The following is a 21,299-nucleotide window of genomic DNA, read 5'->3' on the forward strand; positions in this document are numbered from 1 at the left end:
AGCTTAAGTTACTCCTTATTGCATCAGTTATCTGCCAGTGAAAGTCCCGTCAAACCAGACATTTGGACTATTGGACAACTTCACATACATTACTCTGATCCCAATGTAAGTAACTAAAGCACTTGTGTTATGGAAAATCAGTAGTAACGACGGAACCACAAACACTCAGACCCAAGACAACATAGAAAATTAATGAACTTTTTCTACATCGACTAGGCCGGGAATCGAACCCGGGACCTCGGAGTGATATACCCATGAAAACCGGTACACACTACTCGACCACGGAAGTCGTCAAAAAATGTTATTTTGGTATATGTACCGTGTAAACATACATAATATGTATTTAGTAAAAAGCGGTTATTGGTTCTAATAATTGAATCATATGTATAATTATTATAATGATTTATTTATTTATTTATTTCAGGAAAACAACAGCATATAATACAAAATGTAAACATTAAAATACAGTATACAGAGAATAGAGCCAATTACTGTTTTCTATTGAATTATCCAAGCTTAATATTGGTTAACAGAAGTAGCAACACACAGTTTTGATAGATAACATGTAAAAGTAATAACAAAACAATGAATTAGAAATAATAAAAAACTAAATAATAAAAAAAAAAGAATGAATACAAATTAGGCGACACAGACTATGTTGTGTGTGTGTGTGTGTGTGTGTGTGTGTGTGTGTGTGTGTGTGTGTTTGTGTTGGGCGTGGTAGCGCAGTTACACTGTTATTTTGTGCGTGTGTAAATGATTGTATGTGTTTAGATGTATGCAAATTTTGTGTGAGTTTGATATAAAATATTTATTGGTAATAAGAAATTAATTTCGTCATTAGACTAAACAACATTTTATATTATTTTATTATTATTATTGTAAGATTTATATCTTATTTATATTTAATACACGTAACAGCGTTACAGAGAACGATTTATCTCTGATTGAGTTTGTTTCAGTAACAAAAATTAAGTTATTATACATAATATGGGTGATATTTACGCTTATTTATATATTTAGATCACCAAATGCACATGAAGTAAGACAAAATAGTACATACATTTTTTTATAACCGATGCAAAATCAGACAGTAGTATCTCCATTATTGGTGGCTCCATTTATTTTTGCGTCCAATGAATAACACATATCACGTAAAAAATTAATTATGAAACTAAATAAGAACTACGTACATAAATGCTATGTATGTAAAATTACTAATATAAATGTTTGAATGAATGAATTAAAATCATTTTATAGTTCGACAAAGCTTTGTCTTGTTTAAATATCAAATTACTGAGAATAGAAAGAGATTAATCAGTAAACGTTCGTTTCAATAAATATCATTTATATATATTATTTGAGTTTAAATTTGGAATATTTATTTATGATTAATCAAATTTTATGCTGAATAGACAAGTCAATTGACAATCATATTTTCATCGAGAAACAAATATTAATTTAAAATTTCATATTTATTACGAAACTTTACAATTGAAGGAACTTTAAATAAAAAAAAATCGTGTCCAGCTCTAGAAATGTTATGAAAAAAATATTAGAGCATACAATTACTCCCAAATCTTCAACAATATTTATATGTTTTCAAATTAGCATCGATTTCTCTTAAAAACACGCCAATCTGAAAAATAAAATACAAAACTAAATCATGAGTAACGACGTAAACAGAGCAGCTCGCTAGAATCTGCATTCCGAAACGAGCCACTGTATTTAACTTCATATTTAATTTATCTTACAAACTAGCGCTTCAAAAGCTTGGATCGAACTTATGAAATGAAGTATATTTTAATTAGTTATTGATTACGATTCCACAAAACAACGAATAAACAATAGAATAATAAAATTGTTCAGTGATCACAAAACTTTAATGAATCTAATCAAAATATATTGTGTCTTATTTATTAGGGGAACATTGAGATTTACTCAAGAACAACCAATCAAAGACGAACTTCTTAAGAGTATTTCTAGTACGAACGCGACGTCATACGACTTTCTTGGAATGAATCATCATGATATTTAAATAAAAAAGTATTTTGTCCGTTTATCGTCTCCGCGTCGCTAATCCATTCATTCTTGCAATTAATCTTTTGTGTTCTGCGTAAGCTGTAAATAGGTGATATTCCTGGTCCATCAACGTAAACGGTCTACGTAGAGACTCATTCTACCAATGCGAAGCCAAATTAAATTGCCAGTATGTAATAAATTTGACTAGCCTAATATCATAGTAAAATAATATAAATTATAGCCAGCGCAATTTAGAAAGAATGATAGAGCGCCATCTTTTTATGATGTATTTGATATAACATAATTATTATAAACTTAACAACAACGCATTCTACACATTTGTCCATATTTTAATAATAAAATGTGTAACGGCACATTGCCATTATTTTCTGTATTCATCTGTGGCTGCCGAGCGATCGTGGGTAGGTGGGGGAGGAGAATTAAAACCACGAGATTGAAGGTTTTACAATATCCAATAATTGTTTCAACAAAATATTAACAGTAATACAATCAGCACTTTCGATATAATAATAAAGTAACAACGCTCCACCAGGCACGTCTTGCTTACGCGAGATGCAAATGGATTATGATCCGTTTGCCTCTGCGCACAAAAGAGCCTGAAGTTGCGTCAGAGTGAATAAACGTCAAACCGTACTATTCCAAATGTCATTATCACTTTTGACGTTTCTTGACACTCTCAAAACACAGTGGCGCCGTCAAGTATAATATTTTGTTATAGTATGGGCAACCGTGCTATTGCCTTACCCGATGGTAACTATCATTGACCATGGACATCTGCAACAATGGAAGGCTTACAGGTGCATTGCCTGCCTTTAAGATTCTTGTGAAATATCTTGCCTCCTATTGAATGACAATAGGATGTCATACACGTCCGTTAGGTTAGGTACCACTCACTCATCCCATACTCTACCGCCAAACAGGAATATTTAGTATTGTTGTATTCCTGTTTGAAGTGTGTGTGATAGTGTAACTGGCCATACGCCAGGAGCTAATATCTTGATTCTCAATTCCGATGGCGCATAGGCGATGTAAGGAAGAATTAATATTTCTTACATTGCCAGTCTTTATGAGCGATTAAGTAGGATACGTCAATAATAAAATCAGCCTCAAATAATAATAAAAAATATTTAATATTTGAAAAAAGTTTATATTTGAATACAAATGTGTCAAATGCTATTCAAGTTTCCTTGAACGTTTTATTACACCGAGCAATATAGAATGATTTTATGTTAACACGATACTTCGAATTCAAGGCTTGACAAATTCGGAGCTGCCTGAATAAAGAATCCATGGATCATGATTAGGTACATCTTTTATCTTATTTCGTAAAAGCAATCATGATTTTAAAAATACGTCCAGTCTCTTCGCTTTCAAGGTATGATTGTTTTTCAAGAGCTGCTTGATCTTGATAACGCGTTTCTTCGAGCTCTCCACATTTTAAAGTGCTCAGGGATTTGAGAATACCGTAGTGAAATTACTTTGTCAATAAAGTCGTTATTATAAGACGAATTTATCATTTTATTTATATGAAACGTGTTCAGTCGATTTAATTTATTAAATTATTGGGTGTCCTGTAGTGCAGTAACTAATCAAAAATTTCAAAAGACAAAATAAAAGTTATTAAGTTTTTTATAAATAAATGCCTGTTAACAATTCAAAGTTTAAAATTTTACTAACTTATTGGATTGGATTGCCTTCTGGTCTTATCGGACTGTAATGTTAATTTTATGAAGATTCTCAACACAACTCTGACTGATTTTAGTCATCTAAAATCAGGCAGAGCATAGAGGAGAGGAGGCCTTAGCCCACCTGCGGGATTTATAGGCCATTGAATTGATGTATACAATTAAAAATATTTAAATATATCCTAATACAATTTACTAATGAACTGTATTATTCACGAATATAAATTTCCACCGATGAATATAATTTTTTATGGCTCAGGTTTCAATAAATTCGAAACAAACGTTTTTAATATAAACTTTACTCTTAAATCGTTTCTCAAACGAACAAATTCTGCTTTAGTTTACAATCGTCCAATTCTAAAAGGAGTTGGCAGTTTAACGTTTATACTTTATAGAAATTATTTGTAACAAAGTATTATTTCGTATTGTCTTTTAACCGTAGCAAAACACAATATATGTCGTAAGGGAAGGTTTACACGATACAACGATAAATTCTACACATTCCATCCGTCTGGTCGTGGAAAATTATATTTTATGGCCAAGAGAGCTGCTGATACTTTTAGTTTATTTCCTTGGAAATAAAATCAGTTTTGATACGATACTAATACAGACAGACGACCTCCGTGGTCGAGTAGTGTGTACACCGGTTTTCATGGGTACGCCACTCCGAGGTCCCGGGTTCGATCCCCGGCCGAGTCGATGTAGAAAAAGTTCATTAGTTTTCTATGTTGTCTTGGGTCTGGGTGTTTGTGGTACCGTCGTTACTTCTGATTTCCATAACACAAGTGCTTTAGCTACTTACATTGGGATCAGAGTAATGTATGTGATGTTGTCCAATATTTAAAAAAAAAAAAAAAATACAAAACAAAAATCTGTTACAATTACATGAATATAATTACTAATACGAGTATAAAAAATTCTTGGAACCGATGTCGTCTCAGAAATAACAGGAGCGTTCGAAAATTATTGATATTGGTAGATGGAAATCGAATTGCTACACGAAATTCAACAAGTATTTATAGAATTCCATGAATTTTAGATGTTCGAAATATTTTTTTAATATTGGTCATCGACTTTTAAAGCTTAAGAACAAATTATGTATAAATATTTCAATAATGACTAAATATTTTCTATTAAACGATCCAAAATCCATTCAATGGATGAAAAATATATAACAGACAAGACATTTTTTTTATTGTTACGTTAGCTGTAATTTAATTTATTTATTTGAAATGTCACATTGAAACTAGATATACATATGTAGTCGCTTGAAATACGAGAAAATGAACTATTGCAAGAAATATAACTGAAATACAAATATCAAAGTATTAAAACAAAATTACAATTATATTTAAAGTTTGCAAATTCATGCAAACCATTGTTTTATCATTCAAGATCAACTTAATGTTGAAAATAAAAACTTAGAGCTATTATTTATTACAGTACATTTATTAAAATTGAGATAATATGAAGACCACTAGTAACACCCGTCTTTCCTCGCGTGTTCTGGGGAGCTGGGCAGGCACACGCGTCTTTTTGTCAATATTACGTCAAATGTGCTGTCACTTTATATATTAAACTTTGACGTATAATGAATATGGCGGCTCTTGGTGCGCCATCTTATTTATTTATACTTGTCGGAAAAGAGTGTCTATGGGATTTTGACAGCGCTTTATCGCTTTAGGACAAGAAGCGTCGCGTCGATGGTAGCGGAGGGGCCATCTTGGATCAACGGTTACATTTAAATTTTCCCGCGCACCACGTATGCGACGAATCGCTGATTACCGACATTATCTTTATTCTTTTGCAGAAGATGCAGTGATTAATACATATGTTTATGAGATATATTAACGAATCAATATTGATGATTATTATGAATTTACCTGCGTACGAATCAATTATTCGTTAAATTAAAGACTTATTGAATTTGTAAATAATCGTTTGAATATACGCCTACTGATCACGAATAATCTTGATATTGGTAAAAAAATGTTTATAAATATGACAAGGCACATAGGTATCTGTATCAATTAAGAGTATATTAATACAATATGCTTGGAATTTCGATAGCACTTCTTAGGAAACCTTCAATCCGACATGAATGAGAATTTTTTTATGAGACAAAATGCATTGTTAACTATAAATTGTATGAAAATGAACGAATACAATTAAAATGTTTCTTTAATAATGTTTGTAATGTTCCTCATTGCTTGTCTGTATCCTGCACAATGTGTGATGAATTCATGATAAATCGCATTCGTCTAAAATAAGTATAAAATACTCACTTCTCCATGTATGACAGTTTTCATATTGCATTTCGCAATAGTTTGCAAAATTTTTATAACCACCGTTGTAGCTGCGCGCGCATATTTCTTGATTTCTGCAAAGTAATTATACACGACAATAAGATTTATAAGGTTGGTGCAGTTCGTTGTCCTATCTCGTTGTAACTTGGTGGTACGTTTTTTTGCAAGCCCACCCGAATGGGTACTATCTAGTCTAGCCATAATAGCCATACTTAGTATAATTATGTTCCGCTGAGAGAGTGAGCCAGTGTAAAAACAGGCATAAGTAACATAACATCTTAGTTCCAAAGATTGATATATATGTACTACGCATTAGATATATCGTTCCGAACAATCATTCTGTTCGACTTAACTGAACTGCTGACTGTTAACTTGATATTAAACACAATATTGCGCACAATAGAAAAAAAAAAGAATATACCATCCTAAAATCTGTCAAAACTGTAGATACGGTATGTATGTACATTTAACGAAGACCGTAAGTGCCTTGAAAGTATTTTAGTAATTAAAAGGCTTTTAGAAAGGTAAATAAGTCATATCGTTTCGGAAAACTGTCGGCGAATGCTGTCACCACAAATTGCTCGTGTGAGACATAATGTCAGTATGTCCTAAAATCGCGCTGTCATGGATTATCAAATTGCCATTTAAAACTATATAAGCATAGTAAAACGATCAGATTATAAAACAGAAGGCAGATGGAGCGTGCGGAAATATTATATTGCAGCAAAAACGCGAATACAAATTCGCGGTAGTGTGACACGATGCTTCTTTTTGTTATATGTAAATAATTAATAATAGTGATGGAAAGTTACTATGTTACGTAACATATTATATTATACATTAAGACTTTAGTGATAGTGCAATCACGTAATAGTCTTATAGATGATTTTTGTGTGAAAAAAATAAAATATTATTATATTGGTACGCTGTGTACACGACTACACTCGGTTGCAATGGCACGACAAGGACGCGTGCGCTCGCTCTCGTAGCGGGAGAAAACCAAATATTTCTATGTATAATATTATATGGGTATAAATGTATGTATTATATTTAAATAAGTTTATATATATTAGACCTTATTGTTATTTATGTATGTATATATTTATATTTATAGTTATGTGTGAATTATGTATTATTTGCAGTATATGATTCCCTTCCCACATTTGTTGTACAACCAGTCCTCTGCCCAAAGATTCTGGAAGAGATCGCTGTTTTGGCGATGAGGCCGCTGTTGAATTCATGCAACTTTTGTTTAATCCATATTTAGAATTTAGTTTTAAGTATTGCTGCAATAAAGTATAAACAAATATTTCGCGTCACGTAAAATGTTGCGGGAAACCGGGCAACGTCGCACCGTCACGTGGATTGAGTGTGTTGCGCTTTAAAGTGGCAGCACTTATGACGGTTATAATATTTGCGCGTTTCATCTGTGTTTTCTTTTATTATCTGAGGTAGTACGTAAAGCTTACTTGTATGACCCTGGACAATTTTGTATAAAATTCTTGCAACCCTTAACGAAGAAATCGGTCGCCCAAAATAATGTGTCCTTAGGATAATTTATCATAGGTTTTCTGTACTTCGCCTTCACATCACTCATTATAATAAATATTAATATGAATAATTTTATGGAAGCTGAAAGCAGAGACGGATTAATTGAAGATGATATTTTCATTTTCAAAAATTTTAATTTTAGAACGTCTTCCCAAATTCAAATTTAACCGTTGAAGTTTAGATTATATATGTGCTTATAACATTTTTGTTTTTAATAATTCTGTTTGTCGTGTTGTATTCAGTACGATATCTCAGCTAAAATGGATTCCATATTCATTTCAATGGTATTGTATATTGTTAACTTTCTATTTGAAGTTCCAGAATGTGATATGCGCCATTGACATCATGAAAAAAATTACACATGTATCAAAATGGCGAAGAACCAAAAGTTAGTAGTCAATATTACACGAACGATATACAAATTGAATTCTTGAATTTTAAAATCGCATTGCTGAATTAAATGAAAATATAATATTGTACATAGTTTACAGTGTTTTTATTGCGTTAGCTCTATGAATGAAGCTGAACTGAAAATTGAGTAAATTGAAAATATTTATTTTATCTTTATAATTATATTTTCGATAAAAGCAACGCGTAGTAAAGTTTTCTAAAATACAGTCAGTGTTCCACAGGCAAACGCTTTATATGTTCATGAGTACAATGGTTGGAGCAAACGGCATGCTGCTGCTTCAATGCATCTTAGATCAGCAGTGACACAAATGTGGATTTTCTGAATTTGATATCACTTAAGATATTTTCCTTCACCACTCGGTAAAATAACAATAAGCATATTAAGCATGAACACTCGGTGGGCTCATCCGGGAAACCGCAACTTTTCACCACGGCTAAGATTCAAGTGTTCTACCCATTACGCCATCACAGCTCAGATAAAAAAATACATGGTTAAATTACTATACGGAAACTTAAATATAAAAACACATACCACAGCGCCTACCCATATCAGCAACCTCGACTCACAAAATATAATTTACTATGAATATAAAGCCAGTTGTAATAAACATTTCATATAAATTTACTCAAAAACGAAGGAATTTATTATTAATACTTCTTTATTTATAAATAGGCCACCTGGTGGTAAGTGGTCACCACCGCTCTCAGAGGGAGCTAAGATGTTATGACCCTTGGCCTGTAGAAACACTGGCTCACTCAACCTTCAAACCAGCACACAATAATAATAAGTTTTTTGGTGCTATATTGTACTTACAGCATGAAAAACATTTGCGCTGAAATCATATGAAATTTGAACAATACCTTATACCATACGTAATCTAACCTTTACATTACTTGTTTTCTGGCCAAATATCTCAACCTGTATTATCGTTTGCCAAAACTCGATTATTTTTTGGCAACAATTTCTCACTCGATAGCGTTCCTTGTGTATTTGTAAGCTATTCTACCGCGACATTGTATTGGCATACAATATATATTTTTTTAACATTGTATTAGTTTTCTGTCGATCTAAAGAAGATTCAGTCCAATTATTTAATATAAACATTACGTCTAACTCTCAAATTCATTCATGAACTTTTACTTTCATTACACCAAAAGAAGTTAATTTAAAAATCGTTTACATAAAAATTTTGATCGACTTTTTTTTTATGATACGGATGAGCAAATAGGTCACCTGGTGTTAAGTGATCACCACTGGCCATAGACAATGGCATTATAAGAAATATTAACTATTCCTTACATTGGCAATGCACCACCAACCTTGGGAACTAAGATGTTATGTCCCTTGTGCCTGTAGTTACACTGGCTCACTCGCCCTTCAAACCGAAACACAACAATAGGTAGAATATCTGATGAGTGGGTGGTAACTACCCAGACGGGCCAGCTCAAAGCCCGAAAAATTACAAATTTCAAGTAATCTACAAAACCACAATTGATCTCAATCGCTTATTCTGTATCTCAGTACATTTAGTTTGACTTAGTTAAAAAAGTAGGTTCATAAATTTTTGAATAAATCATAGTAATCTCACGGTAATCAATTTTGCTACCCCATACCCAGCCATCTATCACCCAGCGGGAACATATCCTATCGCAGTCCCTTTGCCATCTCTCATATTTTTCTTTCCACGTCTCTGAAAATATTGCTCTAAATTAATTTACACAAAGGTCCTTCTTAGACTTCTTCGAAAAGACTTATTATTGATTAGTTAAATATTAATAATTTTAAATTATATTCAGAAAGTAATATTTATTTGATTGGATAATATTCTAAATATTATGTTATAATAAAATTAACAATATATTGTTTTTTAATATTAAAATATGTTTATTTAATATATTTTTTTGTTAATTTTTTAGTATCACTTTTAATCTTTTTGTACCATAGACACGCTGTTTTCAAAAGCACTATTGACGACTTGATCATAAATTTAATTTCTCTTTTTATTTTCTTCATTGTTCAGTAAGAAATAATTGATTTGAGATGTTAAAAAACAGATAATTATCTAGGTGTTTATCTGTAACGCAATATTGACCTATAATATCATAATTATCCAAATTAATATAATATAATATATAGATATTATAATTACGAGAATTTACGATAATTGGCGTAATATCGATTAATGCTTTGGTGTACATACAATAGAATTCATAGAAATGGTTCTATTGAGTGTATTCAACCTCAATAAGCAGGATGTACGATTAAAATTTCGGCTTTTTTATCCATTTGCAGAAAATATCAAGTGGTACATACTAAATGATGTTTATATAAATTAAATTATAAGTTGAAATAATTTTACATGGGAATTATGAGTAACATTTTCAAATGAGAGCGTTTTGTGTGTTTCTCTTTGATAGTTTATTAAATTAAATAAAGCTGTTATTTAATTTAATAAACTGTTAAAGAGAAATATCTAAAATATGGACTGTATGATTTAAAATTTCAAGCATGGCAATGCGTAATATGTAAAGGCGATTACCTTTTAAATGAACCATTCTAACAAATCACGCTTTGCAAATGCTTCTTCAAATTTTGCCAATTTACGATGAACTTGGGCATATCGATTTGAAATCTTGTCCGATGTTCAGAATAGGAGACAAGTTTTACCAACATTGAAACATTTCAATATTTAAAGCTATTCTTAAGCAACTGTTTGTATATCTATGCATACAACATTAATTTAACTGTTCTGAGAATGATTGTTCGGTATTTTGGTCCGTTACTTAAAATTCCACATTCAACGTGGAAGTGCCGTTAGCAGTCTTGCCAAAATTTCTTGTAGGCCAGATTTGTTAGCAGTCTTGCCAACATTTCTTGTGGTCATGATTTGTACAGTAGTGTAAAACTTAATAGTCCGCAATGTGCTGATTTCAGTGTAGTAAGCCTATTCCTATATTATGAAGACTGCAGTATATTATGGTATATATGTCTTTTTTACTACTATTAAAATACAATTTCTTAAAAGACATCACATTAAAAGATACGGTATATAATCTTATACCTATTAGAGTAGAGTGAGTTTCTTTTGGATGGGCGTGTACCACCTTCGTCTTCATCTACACTTTCCATCGAACGCCTATTCCAATACAATTATAAAAAAAAAAAAAACCTTAAACTTTTGTGTTTTAATTGTACGACACAACTAGCGTACTAATGTTTATTGATTTACCGATTCGAATTACACTGGAAACTCCACGCAAACTTCAATAAGTACTATACATAAATTGAACTAAATCTGATAAATGATACCTGAACACTATTTTTTACACATAAGATAATAAGTTTTAAAAATACCAATATGTATTAATATAATATAATAAATGTACCAAATGTTTTCCAACGCTGATTTTACCGAAGAAATAAAATTTAACGTCAATTCAATAACAAAAATGCAATAACATTTCTGTTTATGTATTATATGATTTTTTAAATTTGGAATTAGTAAATGGTTATAACGTACATTTGAAATCCGAAAAGGTCTGTGAATTAAATAACAAAATTTTTAAAGCCGGTGAAACTTGCTAGTAACAGTCTGGTTTCTACGACACTAAGGTCTCCTTAGTGTCGTAGAAACATGGAAACCCGTTTCGGAATCTCCATTCCGCAACTGTGGTAGCTTCTCTTAATATAATTTTATAAAATGCTTGCTCGCATGATTCAAAATTGCTTGTAAAAAAGCCTACTCGAATAAAGTATATTTTGATTGATTCCAATGTGGGTTGGATACCCACGCGGCAGATTTTCATCCAGCACATGCTAATATTAATATTGTTAAGATACTAAGGATTGCTGTTTAGGGGTACAATATTTGATGTATACTTAACCAGACTACAAACCAAGTAAAGTTAAAATTCACGTTTTTTGAAGTCATAATTTCTTATGATAGGGTAAACCGCTCCGTTACGTAACGCGTTACGAAGCCAGTCTGCCTGGCTTCCCTTTCTCTTACGCATACGGCAGCGATAGACAGATTCCTCCTCTCTCACTCTAACCCACAGTGCTAGCCGTATTTCGGACAGTTAAAGTTATCACTTATTTCAGGCATCCCGAGACGCACGCGTATTTTTTACGACAATTTATAATTATCGAAAGCTTACTCTAGATATTATAATGTTAGAAAAGTACAAACCACTTATTATAAATGAAAAATACCGAGTTTTCACCGTTTTCACTTTCCACGATCTTGTGTATGTCATTACGAAATTACTATTTACCGTTTACAAACGCGTGTAATGTTGGATAATTTTACAAATCTCATGTCTTTGAACACCTCTCTCTGACTCTCGATATACATAAAAATCTTAAGAAATATAGAGTAAACATTTTTTTTTTTTTAAATCGAATTATGCATAAACTGGTTAAAGGAAAAAATATATGCAGCATACAAAATATATGTAATATTACTCGTTATAAAAACCAATGTGGTTGCTGTGTTGAAACGCACAGAAATAAAAGTACAATTATATTATGTAGTGAGTATAGAGATGAGAAGCGAATGCGTGTGTCAGATTAAGTAAGAAATAAATAAATAATTAGACAATTACGAACAAGGCTTACACTATGTATTATTTTAATTAATTCTGTAATAACAATAATTTAATTTAAGTTATTTTTGAATTGTGTTGATAACATTGATATTAAATAAGAGGGTACTTTGACTTTTATGTTCAATATTGTGAATCACGTGATTTGTAGTGAGGCTTATATAAGTGATGGAAGCTCGGCACAGAACACTTTTGACTTTTTTACTTTAACTTTGACTTTTACTTCATAATATATTAAGTCTAAAAAAATCTAGCACGTGCATGCTCACATTCGTGCTTGCGTGTGTGTTGATATGATTTTGTTTTGATATTACAATATGAGTAATCTTTGGTAGGCCTGACCAGGCCATTACTTAGAGTAGCGCTTTATTTTTTTTCTAATGATACATCTTCTATTTGGGACGCAATTGCTGTCATCGTAAATCTCTTTTTGTCTCTTGTTGTATTTTGTTTAGATTAAGTAACGTATACTTCATTAATTTTTTAGTCAAGTGTTTTAGTACTTTATTTTCAATTGTTAAATATTCGTGTCCTAAATAAACTTTCTTATTTTTATAAGCCAATAAATGATCTTCAAGAATTCAGTTTTGTTTCTCAATTACAGATAATTGCTTCGATTAATTAATTTCTTATTTGAAAGGGTATGCAACTGAAATTAACACTCAATTAAAGGTCTAGTCACCTCCCTATAATTTAAATTCTAATTATTTGACTCACAATATTATTTTTAACTAATCTTAAATTAATATATGCACTCGCCGTTGGAAACGCAAATCGTGGACGACGTTAAGTGAATTAATTTGTAATAACCTAAACTTTAAAAAAAATACAACCAAATTTGTATATTTTTGCTGTCTTTGCTCTTAATCGTCAAAATTTGTGCGGAAACAGGTGTCTCGCTATTTGCTCACTCTCATAATCCGATGGGACGGCAAATCTGACACGACTGGAAAGAGCTCCAGCGTAGAAACGACGGCTTTACGTGCTCTCCGAGGCACGAGAGTAACGAGACACGGAATGGAACTCTACCAGCACACGTGTTTCCCTTCTCTTATAACCTGGGTGCCATCAAACGAGACGGGAAGAGGCATCTTGCGGGCCGGCCAAGGATCACTAGTGTAGCTCATTCTTGCTGACTGTACTCCACTACCAATTACCATCAGGTGGCGTGGAGTGGATATGCCTACGCGAGAAGAGTAAAAACGAGAGTACACATTTCCAATTTCCAGACTCCAGGCTGTTCTCGAACGTAGGGATCGCAGCCTTATATCTAGTCATTAGACCAACGAGGCAGCCATGCAAGTGTACCAAGTACACTAAAACATACAGCAAGCATGAGCCTCAATCACACGTACTAATTCATGCTGATAATGATAATTTAACGAGATAGAGTAAATGTACCTACATACGTCTGCTGTAATTAAAAAATCGTATTTATATACGAAGAAACTAATGTTGAAATAGAAATTCATAACAATTTATAATAATAATATCTTAAAATAATTTCCAGTTGAAACACTTGGAATTTGGAGTAAGAACCTTTGTTAAAGCATTCTTGCTACTATTCGACGCGGTCATGATTTGTGCAGTAACTATTTTTAATTTTATTTTTATGTATTAAAGTCTTAATGTAAACAATTCTTATGCAAATATATATTAGCTCTATGAGTCGCAAGACTTCGTCTTTGAGCTAAGTAAACGGCTGTTCTTGTCTCATCAGAAGTGTTGACCTGTTTATTAGAACAATATTTTATTACTTTTGTCATTTTTGTATATGTAGGTTTCTATATTATTACACATATTTTTACTACGAGAAGAAAATACGAGGACCGAGGACGTATAGTTAGATCATAATTATTATTCGCCAAGTGATTCATTGATTCATTCTAATTAAAAAATACGTAAAAATAAAATCCCATAAAATTATCAGCTCAACCCATGATTTGAACAGTTGACTTCGGGATCTGTAGTTTAGTATAATAGCCCCTTTCTTTGCAGTAGAGTAGCCTTCAGAAAGGTACCCGGGCTTCTTTATGTGGGATTTCTACCCACAAAAATAACTGTCTTCGGCACAAATCGGAGTGACTGCAATAATGCACCCGCAGCCGATGTTGTGCTCCATTTATGGCTTGGTGGGTAGTGGGAACGACAGCACGAGGTCCTTCAGGCTGCCATCTTGACCCCAGTGATATTATATCCTTTGGAACAACTAGTTACTAACACTTACGCACAATGTTCTATAACTGAAAGTACCTAATAACTTACATTACAATGGTTTCTTACTCACCATGGAGTACAATGTACAAACATAAACACAATACAACACATAAATATCTAATTGATAATCTAACTAAAATTACTATGATAACACTGCACTTTGGTTACGCTTACAGTAATAATAAAATAAAAAATGATATAAAAATAACAAGAAATATACTTCGCAGCTGTAGTCACTAAGTAAAATAATTGAACTTTTATTAATTAATTTGTAGTATGAAATTGTTTCAAGTAGTTGCCAAGCTCAAAGGATGTTAATCACTGTGTCTCACTTAGAAATATAAACAGCTTCATTTATAAATAACGGGAAAATGTAAATGAAATTCAGTAAGGAAATGCTAATAATGCTAGCACTACCTTCCGGATTTCACGCGGTCATGATTGTTAAAATTGTAACTATGATTTGTAACTATTAATTGCGCAATGTACAAAATTATCAGGATCCACCACTGGATATTCTCAGGATCCACCAGTGCGATTTCCAAAACATATTTTTGAGTTAGATAGCCCGTTTATTAAGAGGCCTATAATTATAATATAATGCTACGACTGGAATGGAGCAGTAAGATTTAATAAATATGGCCAGTTTATCATACAAAATCAATTGTAACTTTAATGATATCTTTGTAGGGGAATAGGAAATAATATAATAACTACTCTTACCAACTATTTGCTTGTACAATTTTTTTTTGTTTGCTTATAAAATTTCGAACTGCAATACAACTTAATTGTATATCATAATTATAGTATAACATAATTGTATACCCAAACACAAGTGTATTCTTTATTCCTTCACTCTCATAATTCTTTGTTTCTTCTGTTCATTAATCTTTCATTCCATAATCCAACATCAACAATAATTCGACATGACCAGAAACTCATATCCATAACTCAATAAATCTATTAGCCAGACCCGTTATTTGAACGTAGAATTTCAGAATTTACAGTCTGATATAATTCCGCACGATGTTCCTTTGTTTAAAGTAAATAAAATATAAAATTACCATATGAAAGAATAGAAAAAACAAATAAAAGTATATTTTGAATACAACATAAGTAGACAGCAATAAAATAAAATTTATAGTCGTTGGAATACTTTTAGTTGTGCACAAACTTCTTATCATAAGAACTGAGATGGCCCATTGGTTAGAACGCGTACATCTTAACCGATTGCGGGTTCAAGCCCAGACAAGTACCACTGCTTTTTCATGTGCTTAATTTGTTTTTATATGTAATTCATCTCGAGTTCAGCGGTGAAGGAAAGCAACGTGAGGAAACCTGCAAGTGTCTAATTTCAACGAAATTCTGCCACATGGGAATCCACCATTGAAGCAGCGTGGTGGAATATGCTTCTAACCTTCTCGTCAAAGTGAGAGGAGGCATTAGCCCAGCAGTGGGAAATTTCAGAGCTGTTACTATTACTATTATTTTGCCCTGATTTCATATCACACTAAGTCTTAGAAAAACTGTGTAATATATTTGACCTAAACTATACTTTACAAACAATAAAAAAATATTTTGAAATGTTATAAGATATTTTCCTGATATTGTTATGGAAGATAAACTAAAATTAACTCAGTTTAGAAACAATTGTAAAACTGTGACTCAATCTAAACATTTCCTCGTATCAATAAAGACGTGAAGGCCGAAATTTATGTTTTAACTGTTGACTTTTTCAATATAAATCAAACATCATTTGATATAAAGATCTCTAACTCTTTGATGTTTGGATGCTTATATTTAGCTAAAACTAAACTTATTTACGTTCAAAGGAAGCAAATCTTCTGAACGGAATGAATGCTCGACTTTGCTGGACTAAATATTTCCAGATGTAAAAAGACTTTTTTTTAAACAATAAGTAAAGGGCGTGAATGGATTGTTGTGCACATGGTTCCGTATGATCGTATATATGTACCAATATTATGGAGGCGAAATTTGTTTATGTGTGTAAGGGATAATCAGCTTAGCTAATGATACAATTTAAAAAAAGGATATGGTAGATACATTATTCCTGAGCGGTATAAATGATATTTATATCATATAATATTTATGAAAGCAAAGCCAGGGCGGGTCACTAGAAATATAAATCTATGTATACATAAATCAATTGAAATTCATATAAATGTAGGGTGATTGACCCAGTGTAACTACAGGCACAAGGGACATAACATCTTAGCTCCCAAGGTTGTTGGCATATTTGCGACGACGTAAGGAATGTTTAATATTTCTTACAGCGCCAATGTCAATTGGAGCGTGGTGTCCACTTATCATCAGGTGGACTTTTTTATCATGGAATTTAGGGTTCTTCCTTCTTGGCCTAGGCCAAGCGGGGGTACGGGCCTCGAGGCATGCCTCCTTGCGAGAACATGTCCTCAACTGTAGCTCTTAGCTACCGTGTCATTGAGTTTTGACCCAGTGGGTCAGGGTCTTGTCGACCCAGTGGTGTGGAGACAGTTTATATATTTACTTTGCTATTACTCGCCGCAAGATGGCGTTGTAACACATTAACTTCTATACCGGTGTCAAATGATCGATTTGATTTACACAACATATATATTTACGATACCTACTCTTTCCTCCCCTTTGGCACGCAGGCGATGTCAGTAAACTAGTTCTTTGATATGTCATAATAACTCTTTAACTCTCAAATCTTTTGATCGTGACCACTAACTTAAAAAGAAAGTGTTAACCTCATACCAAAACAAAGAAAGCATGACAACCGTCTTATTTAATATTGCGGTTTTTGTTATTTATATTATTAGTTCTGTGGTATAACACTTAGGTTAGTCTAGTCCAGATTTTGTTTGGTGCGAACCTAGTAGAGTCCAGAATGATATTAGACAACGCTTTAGTTGACTGCCTCGTTAGTTTCGTGGCTTAAATGTAAGGCTGTATAAAGCGATGTATTGGGCTTATCTCCAGGTCGGAAAAAAAAAAGTTATTAAAGTTTTTTATCAAGAAATTCTTGTTAGCCGAGTTTGAAGTTTTTAAGTTAGAATTTTTTATTGTCTGTTGTCGTGGAAAATACGAATCTGTTGATTTTCCACCTTTCTTTCTGGTAGTGTCTAATTTGTCAAGTCATCGCATAATTAGAGAAAAAAAATTGCGTTTCGCACACACATATGTGCATATATATTTTTTTAATGGAAAAATGGTGAGTGGCTTGCACACAAAGCCCTACCAAGAAATAAATGTCACTACATAGTATAAAACAAAGTCGCTTCCCGCTGTCTATCAGTCCTTATGTATGCTTAAATCTTTAAAGCTACGTGACGGATTTTGATGCAGTTTTTTTTAATAGATGGAGTGATTGAAGAGGAAGGCTTATATTATATTTTTAGAGGTTATTAATGTGATGTCGTAAATAAACATATTTTTTGCGATTACATTGCAATCGCTGGCCCTACGAGATTGATCAAAATAATGTACTACAGTATTGCACACCTTAAAAAGGTCCACAAAAATCCCGGATTATACATATATGTATATGTAAATATTAGGAATAACATACAATAACCATATTATATCCTTTACTTTTTACGAAAAATAATGGCTTATTTAAGAAGTGATTAAAAAATTCAGCAAATGAAAAAATACAACGCTTGAATTATAACCGAAGATTGTGGGTTCTCAGAACTTTAGATTCAAGTTAGAAGAGTAACGAACTTATAACCACTAAATTGTAAAAGAAAAACACGAGAATTCTTACTCCTTCTGTAACAGGAATAATGCACACAGCAGTTATATTTACGAGCCGTGACTACCGCTAAATAGCGACTATATTGATGTTTATAGTCGCTATTTAGCGGTAGTCACGGCTTATCAATATATATAATCATCTATTCTATTCCCGAATGCAATTTTAGACTGTGTTCATTTACTTGTTCCTACTTATTTTTCAGTTGTATCGTAATCAAAATCATTTATAAATTTACTGTGTTCTAGTCCGTAATCATTCAAATTAAGAATGCCGTTATTGGAACGAAGTTATTGTTTTAATTCACACAAGAATTTAATAACAATGTAATCTTTTCGTTTATATATTCTCAAACATTGTTTACTTATTCTACTGTGTCAGATACTTAATTTATAATATATAAATTGACGACCTCCGTGGTCGAGTAGTGTGTACACTGGTTTTCATGGGTACGCTACTCCGAGGTCCCGGTTCGATTCCCGGCCGAGTCAATGTAGATAAAGTTCATTAGTTTTCTATGTTGTCCTGGGTCTGGGTGTTTGTGGTACCGTCGTTACTTCTGATTTTCCATAACAAAAGTGCTTTAGCTAATTACATTGGGATCAGAGTAATGTATGTGATGTTGTCCAATAAAAAAAATAAAAAGAATCGTTCCAACTGGGTAACCTACAACACATCTCTGCTTAGATTGCAATTACATTAAATACTAATTGTATTATAACTAGTAATTGTTAAATTTAAACCGTCAAAAGCTTAAAATGTGTAACTTTATCGGACATACGAAACGCTGATTCTATAAAGATTTCGTTCGATCCAATGGTTATCACAGATTTATAACTTTAACAAATTCATTGAAATAAACTTAACCGTATATATGGTAGATATTTGTAATGTATTTTTTCATGTTAATGTGCTATAAATATTTATTTAAAATCGATTACATATTTAAATCGACGTCGCTCCATGTAACATTATCTAATGCTTTATGAACACGGGTAAAATGGACCCGCGTTATACGGAAACGTACCCACTCACGGAAGAACTAATAAAAGTTATAAAGATTCAAACAAGAAACGTAAAGTTATCAAACAAATAAAAATGTCTTTAAAGTTATATGTACTGCATTATAGTTATGTACATATATAATTTAACAGGGTTACTGTTATTATAAGTACAATATTTCTGAATAATGTTATACCCTATCTATTTTGAAAAGACATACGAGCATATAATTATGATATCAGTATACTTTAATTTTATCTCTGCACGTGTTTAATTTTTATATTTTGAATATTTTTACGTTGCTTTTTTCTTCTTTTTGCTAATTTTATGAAGCCCTTTAATGTTGAAATGAAATTGTGCTTAAAATAATTTCACATTATTAATTTGTAGTGGCAAAACAACTAAAAGCTAAGTTTTTTTTTTAAATTTAAGCCTTAAAATAAATGTAAGACTTACAGGCGCTTTCGATTTCCATATTTAGTAAATTTATTTGTCATTCGTCAATATTTATATTAGAATTACTTGGTGGTGGCGCTCGCACAGAGTAGGCCACCCACTGATCATATATTCTACCGCTAAACAACTATACTCAATATTGTTGTGTTTCTGTTTTCCAGAAATATTAACCATTCCTAGTTTTGGCGCCAATGTATGCTCATTTGTTTCATGTTAATTCCTTCTAAATTGAAAGGGTAATTCTTTTTATTTTTTCTGCTCTTTCGATAGAATCCCTATTTTGCCTATTTTCCTTGGTCGCGGCATCATGCGTGCACGGCTGGACCAATCTCGCAAATTTTTTTTTTCATTGTTTGTTATTATTAGGCAAAGGTTCTTATAAATTAAATCTAAGTAAGTCAAATAATTTAAATTTGAAGTTAGCATAATTCTAGACTGAGTGAATCGTCACCAGGTGGGCTTGCATGAAGACCGCAGAACACGACGTGAAATATCAGAAGATTTTTTTTTGTGTCAGAATTATTTTAAGTCATTTGTCAAATTTTCGCGAGTAAGCTACGAAGTGTAAAATCTAAAGCATTGAATCCAATAGTCTGTGACTTTAATGCCTATTTACTCGTCTCGTATCATTATTATTTGATTGATTATCAGTTTCACTAAAGGACATTCGCCTTCATCACCACGTCAAAAGAAAGTGTAAGTGAAATACAATCAGTTTAGAAACCAAGGTATATTGTGTTACGACACCTAAGGGAGTATCTAATAAGAAAAGTATGCGTTTGTCAATCTGTCCCTTGAAAAGTTTCAAAAGTTTATACACTCTTTTTTATTTAATAGGTAGGCGGTAGGACAAATGTACCACCGGATGGTAAGTGGTCACCACCGCCCATAGACATTGACGCTCTAAGAAATAATAACCATTCCCTACATTACATCAATGCGCCACTAAGCTTGGGAGCTAAGATGTTATCTCCCTTGTGAGTGTAGTTACACTAGCTCACTCACCCTTCAAACCGGAACGTAACTACGCTAAGTATTAATGATTGGCGGTAGAATATCTGATGCACTCATCACCCACCACCTGCCACCAAGTATTTATTTTGAGACACTTTAAAATGAATGCATGATGTAAATTCATAAAATATTATATCATCAAATAAAAATATTTAGTATTATTTGTTGCGATTTGAAGGGTGAGTGACCTAGTATTAATATGACTGTATTGGAATTGTATATAGGTAACATTTTAACTCCCAAGGTCGGTGA

General features: G+C 32.3%; 1 long non-coding RNA gene across 1 annotated transcript; it reads right to left on the reverse strand.

Annotated features, from left to right (window-relative positions):
• Positions 1-1,569: 1,569 nt before the first annotated feature.
• Positions 1,570-8,558, reverse strand: LOC135194124 (uncharacterized). The gene is made up of 4 exons (XR_010309662.1): positions 8,529-8,558; positions 7,504-7,666; positions 6,014-6,108; positions 1,570-1,639 (listed from the first exon to the last, which is right to left on the reverse strand). It is a non-coding gene; the product is annotated as an uncharacterized LOC135194124 (long non-coding RNA).
• Between the last annotated feature and the right edge of the window lie 12,741 nt (positions 8,559-21,299).

The sequence above is a fragment of the Vanessa tameamea genome, chromosome 24 (assembly GCF_037043105.1).
Source record: "Vanessa tameamea isolate UH-Manoa-2023 chromosome 24, ilVanTame1 primary haplotype, whole genome shotgun sequence".
Lineage (NCBI taxonomy): Eukaryota > Metazoa > Arthropoda > Insecta > Lepidoptera > Nymphalidae > Vanessa > Vanessa tameamea.